The sequence below is a fragment of the Gymnoscopelus microlampas genome, assembly GCF_963454915.1.
Source record: "Gymnoscopelus microlampas genome assembly, chromosome: 11".
Lineage (NCBI taxonomy): Eukaryota > Metazoa > Chordata > Actinopteri > Myctophiformes > Myctophidae > Gymnoscopelus > Gymnoscopelus microlampas.
Genome location: NC_139948.1, coordinates 14,140,853 through 14,160,005, shown reverse-complemented (window position 1 = coordinate 14,160,005; position 19,153 = coordinate 14,140,853). Strand labels below are relative to the sequence as shown.

General features: G+C 41.2%; 1 long non-coding RNA gene across 1 annotated transcript in view; it reads right to left on the bottom strand.

Moving 5' to 3' along the window:
- The window catches only part of LOC311054970, a 91,770-nt gene that overhangs the window by 9,105 nt on the left and 63,512 nt on the right, over positions 1–19,153 (bottom strand). The window lies entirely within an intron of this gene.

The following is a 19,153-nucleotide window of genomic DNA, read 5'->3' as shown; positions in this document are numbered from 1 at the left end:
GGGGGTCGTATCGATAATGGCCGATCCAAGTATACCTCAGGCATAAAGCCTCAGCTATAAATAGTCAGTCTGTGAGCTTGTAGATTAGCTTTTTTCATTGTGCGATGGCACACAACTGATCAAGTCAGGCAATGCTGAGTCATGAGCCAGGCCCAGAAAGTCTCACTTTTGTCGACGCTTCCAGCAAAGGTGGTTCTAGGACAAACTTGAAGAATGTTGTAATTTAGCTCCTTAGGGCACATGATATCTTTCTGAGCCTGTGTGACTGACTGCTCAGCCATGCACATGTAAAATATAGGAACATTTTGTTTCCCATACTTGAGAGCTCTAGAATCTCTTGCACTCAGTCTGAGTTATGTCAAGTATGAAGCTCATATCTCCAACAAGGTTCATAGCACACATGACTGACCAACCACTTGCCTGCAGGGCACCTCCCCAGATTTATTTGATGCAGTCAATGAGAGTTGTCTGGTAACATGCCATGCATTCCCTGTACACTGCTGTGATCTGCCAGACAGCTCCACCTTATAACTATTTTCAACCTGGCGGCCCTATTTTGGGCATGTCATCATAGTTGAACATTTTAAACATTTTTTTCAAAAATATCTAGCAGATCAACAAGCTCAGCGTTTTTGCAGTTCTTCATACGACGAAGTGTATATAGGGCTTAAGTTGTTTACGTCCATTCTGTTTAGCCGTTTATGGCAGTGGTTCTCAAAGTGTGGATATCCCCAGTGGTCCTTGAGGGGTCCCCAGCTAAATTAGTTAATATGGCATAAAAATCAGTTTAACCACTTTAACCCTATATACAGTACATGATCGGCATCTACAAGCTCACACTACGTCATGATGCAACACGTGAGCTTTTAGATTAGCTATTTTCAGAACAATCTTGAAATAATTTGGAAATATTTTCAGATGGGGGGGACCCCCAAATACATATCAATTTGGGGGTCCTTGAGATGAGAAAGTTTGAGAACCACTGGTTTATGGTATGTACTGTAGATGACGTGATTGTAATTGACTACTGTATGTTGTGTAGCTAGCTAGTACAGTCTGAGAGCACAGCAGTCAGTCTCCCTGCGTCGTGCGGCCCACAGCACCCTGTCCCCCGACTGCCTCCTTGGATCCTGTGGACCAGCTGCATGGGTCTTCTGCTCACCTGTAGCACACAACACACACACACACATCCACTAAACACATGAACCCTAGTGGCCCTATTGGGGGGGGCGAAAATAGCAGATCTACAAGCTATTTTTGGCAAAGGTATTTGGTGTAGAGAAAAATCTATTATGGGTTTGATGATATAGAGCCCTAAGGGACTTTGGTCTACTAATTATAGGGTTTAAGTGGTTAAAAGTAGGAGTATGTTAGTATTTGGCATTCTCATGGACATTTAATATGTTATTATACATTTTGGAAAAGGTGTGAACAGCTACATCCACCCAGCCTCCAACATTATACTCAAGTATTTCTTATACTTTTATACTTGAGTACCGTATATTTCTTCCACTCCTGCCATCATAGCCTTGAGTCAAGGCTATGATGTCACTCTACACACTGTACAGCAGTGATTCTCAAACATTTTAATAATGGACCCCCAGTTTGATATGCATTAGGCCACAGACCCCCATTTGATATATGTGTGTGTGTGTGTGTGTGTGTGTGTGTGTGTGTGTGTGTGTGTGTGTGTGTGTGTGTGTGTGTGTGTGTGTGTGTGCGTGCGTGCGTGCGTGCGTGCGTGCGTGCGTGCGTGCGTGCGTGTGTGTGTGTGTTTTTTAAATATACAGTATATCTGGAACCCCACTGTAAAATCCACTGTTTGAACTCTTGGAGTGAACAAATGATTTACGGGTCCATTTGGTTCCAATTGTACACTCTCTTAGTCCATGAGCCAGAGCCCCAAAATTGAGCAATGATTATCGAAAGAGTGGGCAAAACCAAACCTATATTAAATTGTTCATAGGGTCAATACGAGTAAATAAATATATGATAACCTTTCCACAGGAGTAGCTTTTTCATGGTTAGGGACCAGTCGAAATTTACAGAAGGGGGTCCCTGGAGGAAAATAGGGGAGGGTCATGCCTTTCTAATTTTAGTACAAGGGAGGGTCAGCTAATTTTACTTTGAATCCAAGGGAGGGTCATGCAATTTTGAATTAATAAAATAGTCTGTTTTTTATATAGGCTACCTTTTTAGTACAGCAGAACCGTTCAGTGGATGATGCAGTCAACTTGAGCCTCCATCATATTTTGGACCACCTGGACACCTCCGGTACCTACGCCAGGCTGTTGTTCATTGACTTCAGCTCTGCTTTTAACTCTGTTTTACCAGAGCGGCTCTGCGAGAAGCTTCTAGCCCTGGGTGTGGACCCCTCCATCAGCCGGTGGATCAAAGACTTCCTTACCAATAGGACCCAACAGGTGCGGCTAGGTTCCCACCTGTCTGACCCCCGGGTCACCAACATAGGGGCACCCCAAGGATGTGTACTATCCTCGTTTTTATATCTTTTGTACACCAATGACTGCATCTCCACCAACCCGACCATCAGGGTGATCAAGTATGCGGATGACACGACTGTGCTAGGTCTTATAAAAGGCAACGATGAGTCTGCGTATAGACAGACAGTGACCGACCTGGCTGTGTGGTGCTCTGAACACAACCTGGAGCTCAACCCACTCAAAACGGTTGAGATGGTCGTGGACTTCCGAAGAGACCCTCCCCCACTTGCACCCCTGATAATAAACAACACGACTGTCAAGGAAGTGGAAGCCTTTAAGTTCCTCGGCACAACCATCACTAATGAACTGAAATGGGAGACGAACACCTGCTCCATCATTAAAAGGGCCCATAGCGGGATGTTCTTCCTCAGGCAGCTGAGGAAACTCAATGTGTCTCGTCTGGTTCTGACGCAGTTTTATAGAGCCACCACAGAGAGCATCCTCTCCTCGTCCATCTCTGTGTGGTTTGGTTCAGTGTCTGCCCTTGCAAAAAACAGGCTGCAGAGAATTGTGCGTACAGCAGAGAAGCTGACTGGGCAGAGGCAGCTCTCTGTTAGTGAACTGTACAATGCCAGGGTCAGAAAGCGAGCAGGGAGGATCTTCTCGGACCCCTCTCACCCTGGAAACAGTTTAATAAAAAAACTCCCCTCTGGAAGGCGTTTCCGTTCTATTAAGGCCACGACTACTCGTCACCAGAACAGTTTTTTCCCTAGGGCTATTTCTCTTCTTAATAAGAAGTCATGAGCTCTATTTTGTGCTGTTTTTTAAGTTTATTTTTTTATGCTGTTTTAAGCCTTTATCTGGCCTTTTAGAAATGTTCACTGTAGTTTTTAGAATTGTATCATATCCTGAGTATGTTGTCTTGTTGTGCTGTCTGTTTTTCTATCCGTTGAGCTGTGCTACACCACAACAAATTCCTGTGTGTCCTTGTGATACATTTGGCAATAAAGTGATTCTGTCAATGACCCCTCTGTACGATTCAAATCCAGTAACATCTTGGTCTATTTAGAATCAATGACGGTCGTTAACAAGCCATCAACGCACAGCGAGTGTGAACGACCCAGTAAAATCTATTCAGTGTCTTAACGATGGTGGTTGAACAATTAAGCAACACTTCAACAGGTGTTAGGCATATTAGAGAGATGCATTATCCCAATTTCCAACACAGAGATATCCTCTTTTAAATGTGTTTTTGTTGCTCATAGAATTACATACACCAGGTAGGTTACAATGACCAATTTATAACTGGATATTCATAACCATTTAAAGTAATTCTGTGCATGTGATTAATTTGGATCTATATGGACAGTTGTGCAGATGCCAGCCTAGCTCCACAAGTAAAACCAGAATCATCAGGCCATAATTGATAGCCTAATTTGTTACATGTAGGCCATGGGTTTTCAACTGATTATGAACCAGGGACCACCACCCTGACTGAGAATCAACCTGGGGACCACTGTTGTGTTGGGAGGGGGGATATGGGCGTGGTGTGGGGGAAAACGCTTGAAATTAAATAATGACTGTTAAGGCCTTCATTTAATTTGTTAATTCGAGGTGAATTAAATTAAAGCCCTTAACAGTCATTATTTAACTGAGATATGGTAGTGGTCCAGAGCTCAGAAAAGATTGAGAACCACTGATCCATTCCTTTCCCATGGTTGCCCCTATTCTGTTCTCTTAACCTTCCATATTAAACTCATGTTAACTGATTCATTGCAACATATATGAGCAAGCACGCGCAATTGATATGGGCACATTTCCTAATAATGATGACTCAACCAGGTAAACCGGTAGGCCTACAGTTTCCCTTGAAATTCCCATTTCTGTGGAAGTTCTTGAAATCCGACTTCCAAGTAACTGACAACAACATTTATGCGTCATCATACATCATACTGTTTCTCAACTAGTGGTCGATAAAATAAAATATAATACAAATCTTCACTTTCCTACATTACTAAATGCATGGTCAGGGACCACATGCAATACCTTCACGGACCACCAGTGGTCCACAGACCACCAGTTGAAACTTTAGTTAATAATTAAAAGTGCAGAGTGACAAAAGTTGTAAACTACTGAATACCAAATACTCAACTTTCTTCAATCTCAGCTAGTGCAGAGCCTGTGGAGACTCTGGTCAGTTAAGCAGGGTTCCCTATTTTATAATATCTTTTGAATATTTTAGCCTATAGTGACATCCCCAAAATAGGGATGATCACTTGACATGTGTTCAGACTAAAACAGCCTGCTGATAGCAGCTAAGTTTATCTTGCCTTGTCTCTTGTTGTCTGTTGGCGAGTGTGAAGCCCTTTTTGATTGACATGAGGACGAGGAGCCAGGGAGCAGAATAGGAATGCTACGTGTCATGTTGTTAAACCATAACATGGGCCTAAATCGTGATATCTGTGAGGGCCTGTGTCATCAATCCAGTGTCCCTTGGGTTTTGGGCCCTATTGAATGCCTGCAGCTGAGAAATTCAGCCCTGATCCAGATTAGTCCTCACTGAATGTCAGGTTACACCAGACATATTAATGTACAGTCAACCCTCCAGCTGTATGGGTCTACCTGTGAGAATGTTGTGCTGGTGCCACTGTGTGGGTCTGCCACTGGGGCAGGGTGCTGCTGAGCAGGCGGCCACCGGTGGCAGGTGCTCTCTCTGATGGGTTGTCCAGTATGCGGGGTTCAGGACCTCTTGCAGCGCCTGCCCCCCGCGATAGCGTTCCCAGTTTTCCCGACTCATGTCAGCTCTCTGGAGAAAAAAGCAGAGATGGAAGGAGAGAGGATGGTTCTTGGCTGCCTCAATCTATGTGTATTAAACAGTGTTTTGAGAGGAAGCTGATGAGAACTGGTGCTTTCTGAATGTAGTCATCTGATTCCACTGAAAATTGAGCTACAGTGCCATCTATTGGATATCTATAGTGGATATAGAGTACTGTAGTGTAGACAGCTACAGGAAAGCTACATAGCTTTCCTAATTCACCATGTGTGCCCTTGTCTTTTTGTTTGTAATGCATTTGTGGTAACACTTTCTATGAAGCCCATGTATACATTATAAACATACTTATAACGTATTATAACATGCTTATTTAACGGTATACAAATAGTTATAAGCAATCATACATAATCATTATGCTTTATAGCAATAAGTATACCACCTTATAAAGCATGTTGTAACGTTTTCTATTAAGCCCTATCTATAATGCTTTTTAAACATACTTATAATGAATTATAATCTATCTAGAACACTGTATAATTATATTCACGCTTTATATCAAAAATCAAAACATTCTAAAACATTTACAAAGCTAAGACTACCTGATCATATTCTAGGATGAAGGTTGCATTGACTTACTGGGGTGATATCTTTGGGTCCGTGCACCTCTTTGGTGTGTGACTGGAACAGGCAAGGTGCACCATTACTCAGATCCAACTGGCTGAGATGCTGGGACTGGAAACTGGGATGTGGGAGATGGAACATGAGCGGCTGTCCACTGGCCAGCTTGGCGGAATAACTCTGCAAAGCATTGATAGGAAAAAAAGAGGATAATGAAGGGAATGTCGAAAAAGAGAGCACCATGTTATGCCTGATTTATACTGAGATGCGTGCCGGTGTCACACATCAAACATAGCAGATCTGCAAGCTCACAATGCCTATAATGAAGGCCAACCTGGGTGTGTGTGGTGGTGTAGCTGTCCATGGGGCTCTGGTCGCCGAGGGTCAGTGTACTCCGGTGCATTGGACGTACCAGCCTTGAAGCCTGGGGCTTGCCTTGTCCTTGCAGCCCACACTGGTCCTCTCTGGTCTGGACCCTTCTGCTGCCACTGGCCACTGACCTACTGTTCTGGCTCGCAGGCTCCAAGGTCAAGGGTTCTCCAACAGGCATCCTGGTTGTGTCTAGTCAAGCACCTAATCACGAACAAACAAAGAAACAATATAATTCCAAGTTTGTCAAATAAATGTCTTAGTTAGTCTAGTGTAAGACTGAATCACATAAACCCCATAGATTGAGGTCCTATACCCTTTGTTGTGTTTAGCATTGTAAATAAATGATTAATGAATGATTAATGAAGATAAATGATGAAAAAAATAGGAGTTTTGGGTATACAGTATAGTATTTATTACATATATAAAATATTTATAGAACCTACATGTTCTTGATTGTATAATCATAAAGTATAGAAAGGATTTAAACAATGTATTAATGTAAAAATGGTAGCCAGACATAATAAGCTAAGGCTTGAGCCTACACCTATTCGGTCTTGTGTTACACATGAATTGTTGTGATTAATTTAATTATTTTGGAGTGTATTTCGAGTTATACACATTGAAGAAAAGAAAAACAGAAGAAAAAAACAAACTAAACTAAACATTAAAAAGGAAGGGAAAAAACAAATTTAAATGAAGAAGTTGCAAGTAACAGTCAAAGCCGTAGTGTGACTATACTTACCCAAGCTAAAGCCAGACATGAAAGACAGAGTGCGGTCTAATCCATTGCTGAGCATGTGTTGTTATGGTAACAAGCAAACAATCACAGTTGTACAGCCTGAATGTAGAATTAAAAATGTATATCTGTACGGAGCGTTTCTCAGCAAAGCTATAAATCAGTCACATTATATCAGTGTAATATGATGACTAAGCAGATGATGTCTGCTTGATGTAATAAAATAAACTTAGAGATGATTCACTTTTAGGTTGAAAGGGGAAGAGCTGATTAACCACTTAAGCCCTACATGCTTTGTTACAGACAAATAGTGAAATAGCTGATCTACAAGCTCACAACACATAATATGACATGTTGTGAACTGGGAGTTTTTGATAGATTTCATTTTTGATATACAGTATGCCAGTATGCAGATACTGTATATGCTGGTTACTTGTTCACATGTTTTTCTTGTGTTGTTGTTCTTAAGATTTGTTCTGCTTGACCACAAATATTACGTTATTTAGATAACATGTTGTTTAGACAGATGATGTTTACCTTTTATAGTTTCTTCTTCTGTGACAATTTACCTTGTTGTTGCACTTGTAAGTCGCTCTGAAAAAGAACATCTGCTAAATGCCTTTGTTGGCTACTATTGAAAGGGTTTTAAAGAAATGTTGCTCAAAATGGGGACTCCAGGATTAATGAGGTTTGGGTAAAAAAGGTCCAGGACAAGGTCACGATCAAGGTGCAGGGCAAAATGATTCACTCATATCTAAGGTGGAAATTACATACTGACAGTTGCACAGTCGCACAGATATGCACTGTACTGAGGATGTTCTTTGTAGGTTACCAATGTATTTGCCTCAAAATACTTTTAGCCAAAGGTAGACTCTAATAGCCTTTCAAAACAGTCAAACTCTGTTTGCATAGCACATATATCTACCTACATATTGCACAGGACACAGGATGCCCTACCTCCTCCACAGAATCTGACAGAGACACTGAGGAGTCATTATGAATACAACCCATGGTAGAGTGGTCAGTGAATGTTGTTGTTGTCAGTGGAAGTTGCACAAGGTCACAACCAAGGCAAAGCGTTGTCATTCATTTTCACATCATTTTCTCAGTTTAACATCTATACATATGGGAACTTTCCATCATGATGTGATGCTTGTAATCTGGAAATGGTGCATTAGAATGCAACATTTAAATCAGTGCTCTGTCACATGTTTGAGAACCACTGGTGTAAGTATTATTATTGGGGCATGCCTCCTCGCTGAGATTTGTGCTCGACTGAGCACCCCTTTCTAGTTAGTTGTTATTCAACATTCAGGCTTCAAGAAAGTGTCACATGTTCTGTCTGCAAACAAGATATAATGATATAAGGGGTAATACAAGTAAAAACCTAAAAGCAATAATAATAATAAAGTAATAAAGTGGAGTGCATCAAGTATGTAAAGTGAGTACAGAAAAGTATAAAACACTGTTGTGCAAAAAAAACTAATTTGTTTGGAATCACATTTGTTTGGAAGCAATACGGAACGCACACACGCACGCACGCACGCACGCACGCACGCACACACACACACACACACACACACACACACACACAACATACTGTATATACTACTGTACATGTGGCAGTAACATACACAAGAACAATATGTCCAGGAGGTTTAAAAAAATGTTATTACAGTTGAGGATGAAATGTGACCTGGCAGTCATTGTTCAGGGCTTTGGTAGCCTGAGGTATTAAAAAAAAAGCTCCTTGTGGCTCTCTGTTGAGACTTTGTGAGATCACAGGCGTTTGCCTGACTGTAGCAGCACAAAAGGTCCCCATGGTATGTTCGGCTGAGCACACTATCCTCTGCAGGGCTTCATTGTTCCCTGGAGGAGCTATAGGCTCTATGCAAAGCAGCCATATTGGAAAGAAATTGGGCCTCTTCCTTACTTCCTTCACAGGGTGTTACCCAATGATACTAATGAAGGCTCTGTTCCATTCTGGTCAAACAGAGTCAGGGTGATGATATTGTGCATGTTGACTCACTGGAAACACTTTCAGGGTTCCTTGAGGGGCTTCCAAATGCCCCCTTACGGGTGTGTAACTCTGAGAGTGTACAAATGGAACCAAATGGAACCATTTGGTTCCATTTGTACACTCTCGGAGTTATGGAGGTCCTTGAAAATACGTTTTGAGAACCACTGTGCTACATACACTAAATGGAACAGAGCCTTCATTAGTACCATTGGTAACACCTGTGAAGGAAGAAAGGAAGGGGCCCAACATTTTTCCAATATGACTGCTGTGCATAGAGCCTATTCCTGTACCAAATGGTGTTAGCCCCGTCAGAATCTGAATAGCTGAGTAGTAGGATTTCAGGACCTTCCGTGAGGTATTTGAAACTGCTTTCCCTCTCCACTGGTGTCTCCACTGGGGGGGCGGGGGATGAGGTGCAAGTAGATTTCTACAAAACATCAAAATTATCATCTCTTCTCTTTTCTTGAAGCACTATTTTGGCCTAGGGATGGCGCTTGAGCAAGTTTGGTCACCAACAAAATTTGTTGACAAATAAAATAGTGGTCCATCGGTGGCTGGTTAGTGTAGCGACCAAATGGTCGTAACATCTCCGGTTTGATTCAAGCTGTTATGTGTTACATGTCTTAACCTATCTGTCCTCAGTTTCCTTTCTCGCTAAACTCTACTGTATCTAAATAAAGAAAAACTACTGGGGGCATCTGGGTGGTGTTGAGGTAAAGCAGTCACCCACCACTAGAGTTCCAACTGGAAAAGTGCACTCGGTAGAGTGCAATTGGATGGGATTTCTGGTCCTTGATTGGTGGCTGAAATTGTATACAACATGACCACTAGAGGAAGTGGCTAATGTTGCTCAGGAGAGGGAAGGCTGGAGCTCTCTGCTGGAACTTTTGCCTCCGCTACCGACTCCGGATAAGCAGTTGAAGATGGATGGATGACCACTAGAACTGATCTTGAAGCCCCCCCATGGAGACTTGAATTAATGGATATTTTTAGTTTTTGTCGCATTCCTAAGCCAATAATTTGATGACCAGTGGACCTGTAGGCAGTGGTTCCGGTAGGACACACAAGGAGACTCTTTGTGTCTCCTACCGGAACCGCTGCCGGTCATCAAATTATTGGCTTAGGAATGCGACAAAAAACAAACAATATCCATGAATTCAAGTCTCCATGGGGTGACTAATCGATAGAAAAAACGTTACTTTGGGGGTGAACTATCCCTTTAAGTAGGTCACCAATTTGTCATAACTAGCAAAACAGCAACCACTGGAGTCACGGACTTAAGGAGATAACCTATTTCAGTGAAACTAGCAACCAATACAACACTGGAAAATGTTACTTTGGTTGCATACTTGTGGAGACCACAGTAGGCCTACTGTAACACAATGAACTAACAACTTCAATTGAGACTAAATTGGAAAACGGAAAAAACAACAAAAACCCCAACAAAAACCCTTAGAAATACATGTGGATTGCAACCTTCTGGCTCCCATGTGGATCTCAGACTTCATGTAGCCTGTGACGTCAGTCACATATGATGTATGATTCCAAATCTGAACAAGGGTTCAGCTCGATCCGGCCTCACTGACTTCTATATTATAAAATTAAAGTAAAATATAAAAAAAACGTGAAAAGTGGCCCTTATTTGGCCTACTGCATGTGCACTAGATATGCTGATCGGACCAGCAGTTTGCGAGATTAGCTCTGGACAAAAAGACAGACAGACACAGACCCGTAGATGGCTAGCCTCCTAAAGAGCCACGCCGAAAAAAAAACACTGGTCTTGGTCATCTTCATGCAGTTTTCATCCAGAGTACCTAGCCTAAAATCAGCTAAACTTATCAAAATGCTGCAATCAAAGAAGCAATCAAACCAACACAAGTTAGTTTGAATGCTGCTTTGTTTTCGGCATTGAAGATAACAATGGCAGTCGATTCTTTCAATTTTCAACATTTTTACCCAATAGTCTCTCCTCATATGTCATGCCTGGGGCTCCAGCAGTGTCTGCATTGGATTCTGATTCATATTTCAGCTCCATGGCTGCAGCGTTAGTGCCTAGCATCGTGCGCCGAGCGTGAATATCTGGGACTCGCCTCTCTCCATCTGTCTTTTGCGGATTTTCTGATGAGGCGCTCCTCAAAGTTTTTCCTCTCCCTGGACCAAAGACGCTCTTGCTCTCTGCATTCTTTCTTTTTGCCTTCCAGCTGTTTGTGGAGGTCTTGAGTCTGGTATAGTAGGTTTTTATTCTGGTATTGGAGGTCTTTAATCTCTGTGAACTGCTCCACTCTCTGTTTCAAGAAACTTTCAATCAGGTTCATCTGCTCTCTCAAGTCTTTCTCTCCTTCAGATGTCATGGTCTTACCCCTCGGTAGGTAGAGCAGACTGCTTCTGAAGTTGTCGTTTTTCATTCTCATTTGTGGCTTTATCTTTTCCTCCATGTCTAGGAGCTTATGCTGTGCAGACTGGAGCTTTCCATTCAAAGCCTCCTTTTCTTCAATCAGTTTGTTCATCTTTTTCCTGTCCTCTTCCACGGTCTCCTCCAGTCTTCGGTTCCACACTTCTTCTAGCAAATCCATCTTCTCTTTCCAGGCTTTCTCTCTCTCATTCATAAACTTCTCTACGCATTCTGCCTCATGGAAGATTCTTTCTCGCAGTGCAGTGTGTGCCTGTGCTTTATATCTTTTCTCTTCCAGCAGCCGCTCTTGGAAGAACATCAGTTCGTTTTCATAATTCTGGACCATGGTCCGCAACCTCTCATTCTCCTGCCTGTTCCTGTTTAAAGTGGGCTGCATTTCCTGGAGAGTTATGGCGGTGGTGTGATCCTTTTTGCTGAGTTTGGTGTTCTCCACTCTTAGGCTGTTCTTCTCAGCCTCTAATTGTGTTACTGTCAGAAAGACCTGTCTCAGACCTGTGCTTAACTGCTCCATGTCTGCGAACTGCTGCTGGTCAATGACCTGCTTGAGCCTGTTGACTAACTCTTCCTCTGTCTCGGGTTCAGACGTATCTTTAGCTCTCCTGCCCCAGACACCCCTTCTAGCATTTTTGCTGAGGCGCTCCTCCAAAGAATACCTCTCTTTGGCCCAAAGAATTTCTTTGTTGGTCCAAATAGCCACTTGGTCTTTCCATTCTCTGTTGATGCGGGTCAGCTTGAATTGGAGGTCTCTATTCTGAAATGTGAGATCTTTCACCTGATCCTCCAATACCTCACGTTTGTTCCTATCTTCCAGCATTGTTGAACGAACTACATTACACCCCCGAGGGCTAACACCTACATTTATATAGGTACATTTGTACGTCATAGCTGCGTGTTATAGCTGCCCACTGATTGGACAGAGTAATTTGACGTCATCACTTTTGCTATTGTAACAGGGATGAGGGAGTACGTATGTGAGATATATATGTAAGTAAATCCATGGGGGCTGGGCAACTTTGGCACTATATTCCAACAAATAAAATCACTCATATAGTAATCCAAAATACTGTTTCTCAATGTCGGGTTTGGGGACCACCAAGGGTCCCTGAACATGGAACCAAAGGTTGGTTCCATGTTGACCCCCAGTTTAATATGCATTGGGCCACAGACCCCCATTTGATAAAAATGTTCTAAAATTTCCTGGGACCCCGATCTACACTGTAACATCCTCAATGTTAATTTAACTCAAAGTGCGTAGAAATGGAACCCTTACAGATCCATGTTCTCATAGTTACAGACCTGTAAGGTTCCATTTTGGCAATGGTGGCAGACAAGTGTTACGAATAACTTTTATTTACGTAGTAATGTTTTACTTCTTGTTTTATTTTGTAGTGTCATTTTTCTTTATATTTCTTACCTGTCTTGTCGCTGTTGCAGTTATGATATAAAAAAATGCTGGCATACCTGAACAAGCCAAGAATAAACCAATGGAGTTTATCCAGGCACTGCTTCCGAAAACAAACTGTCATTACACCTGGGAATAACTGAATCCATTATTTTTGGGTCTAAAATCAACCTCAGTAAGTCCAACGACTTTACGGTCAGAGTTGGTGACCATGTAATCACAAGTAAAGAGGTAACCTATTTGGGTTGTATTTTGGATAACACACTTTCCTGTGAAAACATTGCATCAAAGGTGATTATGAAAATCAGATTTTTGGGCAGGATAAGAGGATCAGTGCCCAGATACCTGTCAAACTACTTATAGAGTGAGCCCATGGGCATAACATCAGCAGATCACCTGACCTCGTTCCCCCAAAATTCGGCTCAAACTAGGGGGGAAATGCATTCTACTATGCTGCCACCATAATGTGGAATGAACTACCAAAACCAATTAAAGATCTTGACTCCCTACCTAAACTCAAAACTCAAAACTCAAAGACTGGCTGACCTCAAAATACAAAAGAGCATAGTTTAACTCCTTGAACACCTTGGTAGTAGCATCCTCTGCCCCCCCCCGTCCCCACCCCTCCTTTCTCTGTAAAGTATACCTGTTGATGATACTGCGTTTTCTACAAATATGTATTGTATTGTATTGTATTGAACCTTTGACTGCACTACCTGTACTGTTAACAAACCTGCTAATAAAGTATTCAATCAATCAAACTATTTGTTGAAGACCATTTATTTCCAATCATCTGTGATTGATTATTGATTATTGACCAGGCATACCGGATCCCGTGTCTCCCTGTGTATTGGAGGAGACACCGTCCCCACAGGCCAACACAACAGTGGAGGTTAACAACTACTGTACAAAGACTACAATACAAATGATGAACTGACAATAATTCAACTGAGACTAAATGGAAAATAACAAACAACAAAAACTCAAACAAAAACAAACAAAAAAACACTAGTGTAGGTCAGCTTCATGCAGATTGCAACCTCTTATATTCTCCATCGTAGATATGGATATCCGGCACGATTCCCACCTGCCGCGCGTGTCTACTGCTGCAGCGATTTATATCTATATACATTTCAGGAATCTTTGTGTGTCTTGTATGTCTGTCTGTCAGCTGGCCGGCTGGCTGGCTGGCTGGGGCTCCAGCAGGATGTCCACGCCCATGATGGAGGATTTGAGCCAAAAGGTTTCAATCTGCAACATTCTGCAACCAATCTGAAACCTTCTCTGCCTCCGTCTAGGGTTTACTTATTTCTCTGTTTATTTCTCAGGGCCTGTGCATATTAAGAAACATTAGTGTAAAATATACCAGATGTAGCCTGTGGCTATTCATCCGAAGTTCCTGGCCAGGTATGAAGCAGGCAGCCTAAAATCAGCCAAAACCTATTAAAAATCTCCAAACACAGCAAGCAACCCAACGCAAATTGCAATAGCAATTTGTCAATTCTTTCTTTCCAAGTTCTTTCCATCTCCAAATACATTTCCAGAAACTACTCATCAGCTCTGCCTAGGGCTCCCGCAGGGTGCATGTCTGCTTTTAATTCCAATTCCAATTTCACATACATGTTCTTGCTTCAATGCTTCCTTGGCCTCCACCAACTAGGGTTCAGGACAGGCAGTTGCCTCTGAATCTCCTTGGGAGATTTACCCCTTTTTTTGTTGAGGCACTCACTCACTGAATGTTTCCTTCTCATCTGGCCCAGACTTTCTATCCCTTATCTCCTAATGCGTTCCCTGGTGTTAGTGGTCTTTATTCTGGTATTGAACTTGAATCTCCATGAACTGCTCCATTCTCTATATCAGGTTCATATGATCTCTCAAGTATTCTCTCTTCCTCAGAATCCATCCCTCCTGCTCCTCGATTAGAAGAGCATGTTCTTTTTTTGTCTTCATTTCTCCATGTCTGTGAGCTTTTCACCCAACGCCTCCTTTCTTCAAGCAGTGTGCTTATCTTTTGTCTGTCCTTTTCCACTGCTCTAGTCTCTTGTTACTAACCTGTAGCAGGTCAGGCTTTCTCTCTGACACAAACAGCTCTGTCCTTTCTGACTCCCGGCAGATTCTCTCTCTCAGGGTGGTGTTCGCCTGCATGTCTTCGCTCCTCCAAAGCATTCCTCTCTTTGGCCCAAGTAATGTATTTGTTGGTCCAAACAGTCTCTTGCTTTCTCGTTCTAATTCCTCCGTTTAGTTCTGTAAAATATGCTGGATTTAGCCTGGTGGCTAGTTTTCATCTGATATCCCGGCAGGTGTAAAGCTGGCAGCCAAAAAACAGCCAAAATCTTAAAATACTCCAAACAACAAGCCAAGCAAACCAACACAAATAGCAATGGCAGTCGATTCTTTCCATCTCCCCAACCATGCCTTCCCGACACAACTCTTAACCTTCTCCCATAACGTCAACTTCTGACTTTCCTCTTGCATGGCCTCACTAACTAAACTACACTCTACAGTGCCGACAGAATTCCGTCACAAGTACATGTTAACGATTTATTTATATATTCTTTTATTAGTAATTTGATGACGTCACAGTTGCTATGGTAGCAGAGATAAGTGATGCATGTTGTCCATTTCTAAAACCCGCCTCCACCCTGTTGATGTACATGCAAAATGAGCATACTGGACCAACAGAGTCTAAGGGTGAGCATGAGCGGACCATATGAATAAAATCAGGGTTAGGACGAAACAGCTCATTCACAGGAGCAAACCTCAAACATGCATGATGCACAGAAATGCATCTCACTCATTTGCTTGGCAGCTGAAAACAAGCCACATTTTGGTGACACTCAGTTTGAGCCAACATTCAAAGCTTTCATTGTGTGTTCATTTATTTTTAATTTGTCTTTATTCAAATAATGTTCACACATATTGACATAATACAAATCAGTCTTCATAGTGGAGCTTTTCACTATGCATAACTCAGCACTTATTTGAAGGCTTATACAATTGAACAATTGACTGAAAATTCACAGTAATTTGACAATAAAAAAACATTTCAGACATTTAATTGCTCCCTGGAGAATGGAGTCGTCATTCTCAAAGGTCAGTTGTGCCGTAGTCTCTTCTTAACCGACTACGGTATGCCCTCCCAAAAGCCACACACAGGAAACTGTCGCTTGCTTTTCGTTTCCGTTCATGAAAATATATTTTCAAATGTCCATTTCTGCTAAGCAGCAAGCTAGAATGCTTCGACTAAATAGCAATTATTTGCGCGACTGCAAAGACAGAATGGAAGGTGGAGGAGGCGGACTTCGTTTTACATTCTGTACATTTTCAACACTTCCCCTTGCACAGACTGTTAGGCGGAAGCATTTGAAAATAGTGTGAGCCACCAGCAGTTTCGCCTTGAGAGACTTGTTGTGCAGTGATAGTCTAAGTCAGTGGTTCCCAAACTGGGGGTCGGTACCCCCAGAGGGCTCCCCAAATTATTTTGGGGGGTCCCCGGATTATTAGCTTAATGTGCAACATTCTTTTGTCAACACAGTACACTTAAACTTCCGATTTATCAATATAATAAGGACATTTTTTCAAGGTTTTAATGAAAAATAAATACCATTACTTTTTTTTTTTACATTTCTATTTTACATATTTATGTTACTGTTATTATTATTTTGCCAATTATTTGGGGGCCCATTTGCAGTGTCCTCACGGCCCACCAGTGGGCCCCGGCGCACAGGTTGAGAATCACTGCTGTAGATTATCACCCGGGCATTTGTCATCATTGCCCAAGATAATGTCTTTGTAGCTCATCATGCTTCTCATACATTGTAATGACCTCTGTGATCTTATCATTTTTATCATCTGTGAGCCTGATTGATGGGGATGTGGGTTGTATCATTCTGGTTCTTAAACCTTGTGTAAGGATGAGGAAACCAAATAAAATGTTTTCACGTCTACATGACTGTGAAATCACAATGTTTTTTAACAGTGTAGCCTAACAGTATGTGGCCCATGGTGACGATTAAATAATCGGTCAATTCTGAATTAAAAGCTTCTAATATATTAACAATGCCCCAAATGTGCGTTGTAATTTTGCCAGACACCCCCCACACGTGCCAGCGGCACTTTTCTTTTTTTGCAAAAGTAGAAGCCTAGATTCCCAATGTGAATGAAAATAGCAGTTCAAAGTTCGTCAGTAAAAAAAAGTTGGACACTGAAAATCTGCAATGGACTGAACAATATGCATTAATTGAATGAATGCATCATTGAAGAGGCAGTGACCACATTTGAACTGAAGCCAAACAAAAAGACAAAGTGACAGGTAAATCATGCACCCCACTCTCTGATTCCAGCAGCCAATAGAACTTAAATACTTGCTGCTGCTGCTGCTGATGATGATGATGATAAAAACATACACAGTGCATTTTAGCTGTGACTGTGTAATGAATAATGCTCAGTTCAAGGTGGTATTTCAATCTTGTGTACAGGTACTTAAGTATAGTAGTAGGCTACTTATTTATGTTGTATTGAATTGTTACAGAAATTTAGCAGAAACCAACCTGTTGAATATTATTAAACATCTGCATCAGACAGCATATGGCTATTGAAATAAATACATATGTAATTACGACGTACACAATGTGCCTGTAATAAATCTCACACTACTAGGCAGTCAGCGGTTCCACGTGCCGCAAAAGGTGCCCTTTCTTTCACTTGAGCACCTGCCCCTCAAAATCAGGGGTCATGCTCATTACATTTAGTAGGCCTATTGCACATGGTACCGGCCGCACCTGTACACACAATTGCATCAGGTGAAGACAACAAGACAGCTAAAGGAAATGATTGCTAATAGCTGCATCAATTCTGTGAAAATAGCAAAATGTGCTTTAAAAAAAAGGTAATATTACCAGAATCACATAGGCCTAGCCCTAAATATATAATAATGGACTCCTGATGTGCCATATTGTCTACTCTATTCCACTCTGTTGGTCGTTAAGTGGCTCAGTGGTTAATGCAGACATCCAGTCCATTAGTCCATTAGTATACATTTAGGGCTAGGCCACTGTTTTTGGTAAGATGATTATTTTGCATATCCGTGGCAAAAATGAAATATTAATGAAAATGTCCATCACAAGCTGATGACCCCTGCTCAAAATGTCTGTGCACACCACTGTAGCATACAATTTGTGTAGAACCATCCATTTCTTTGGCAGCTTGGCTACCGAAATCATAACAAACACAAAGAAAATAGCAGGCACCACAATACACAGACATTATGTTAGAAAACAAGAACATTACTTATAAGGTCAAGTATAAATGCATTATACATTGCTTCTTAACACTATACTTACAGTTATACGCTCTCATACACATTATAAAGCCTTTTATAATGACTTATACCGACGATTATCATAATTACTTCATAATTACTGGTAACATTTGACTGACTGACTGACTGACTTACTTATCTACTTACTTATTTTGCCAGGATCATAGTGTATTATAATAGTTAGTCGCATAGTTATAATACATTATAATATTGTATAATGCATTATAGAGGGATAATGAGTCACTATAAGTGGTAATGCTTTAGGTAAAGTGATTTTTCTTTTTAAACAACACAAAACATTTCTGCCTACTCTTCCGGGAATGTCATTACTTTACTTAAAGCACCCAATGACTATAATCACTATATTCAACAGCAATTGTAATCCATTATAAAATTATTGCAATGTATTATAACTATGAGAATTTTAATACCCTATGATCCTTGCCAAGAATGTCTGTGATTCAATTATGAGGCATTAAGATTGACCTTATAAGTCATTATTAAATGCTCTATAACGTGTTATGATTATTGATTTAAAGCATTATGAATATTTATGAGTACTAATAAATATGATTATAAATCCTTATAAGCAGATTATAATGCATTATGATTATGTCTATAATGCATAATAGACATGGGCTTCATAGAGATTGTTGCTGACATGTCAATTGAAGATTAAATATTTTACGTTTTTGAGACTAATGTTCTACAGAAACTTGACAACTCAGTAAGTTTTATTTATAAACCACTATTCATAAAGGTTATAGTGCCGTTCAAAGTGGTTTACAATACAAAACAGACAAAAATTAAATATCCAATATAAAACAAATTATGAAAAATCAAAACAACTGTAAAACAATGTAGGCTTAAAGACATCAAGATTTCAGTGTTCACTCGAAAAATGGGAAAAATACACTGACGTGTAAATTGTGCTCTGGCTCACCTTTGGAAAACGTGACCGCTCTGGTTTACCCCAAAGGCATTGCCGTCAGTCCCCACCTCAATCATTGTGAGTGATCCTGCAATGCGCTTCCAGCCTGCGAATGAGCAGGGGGCTG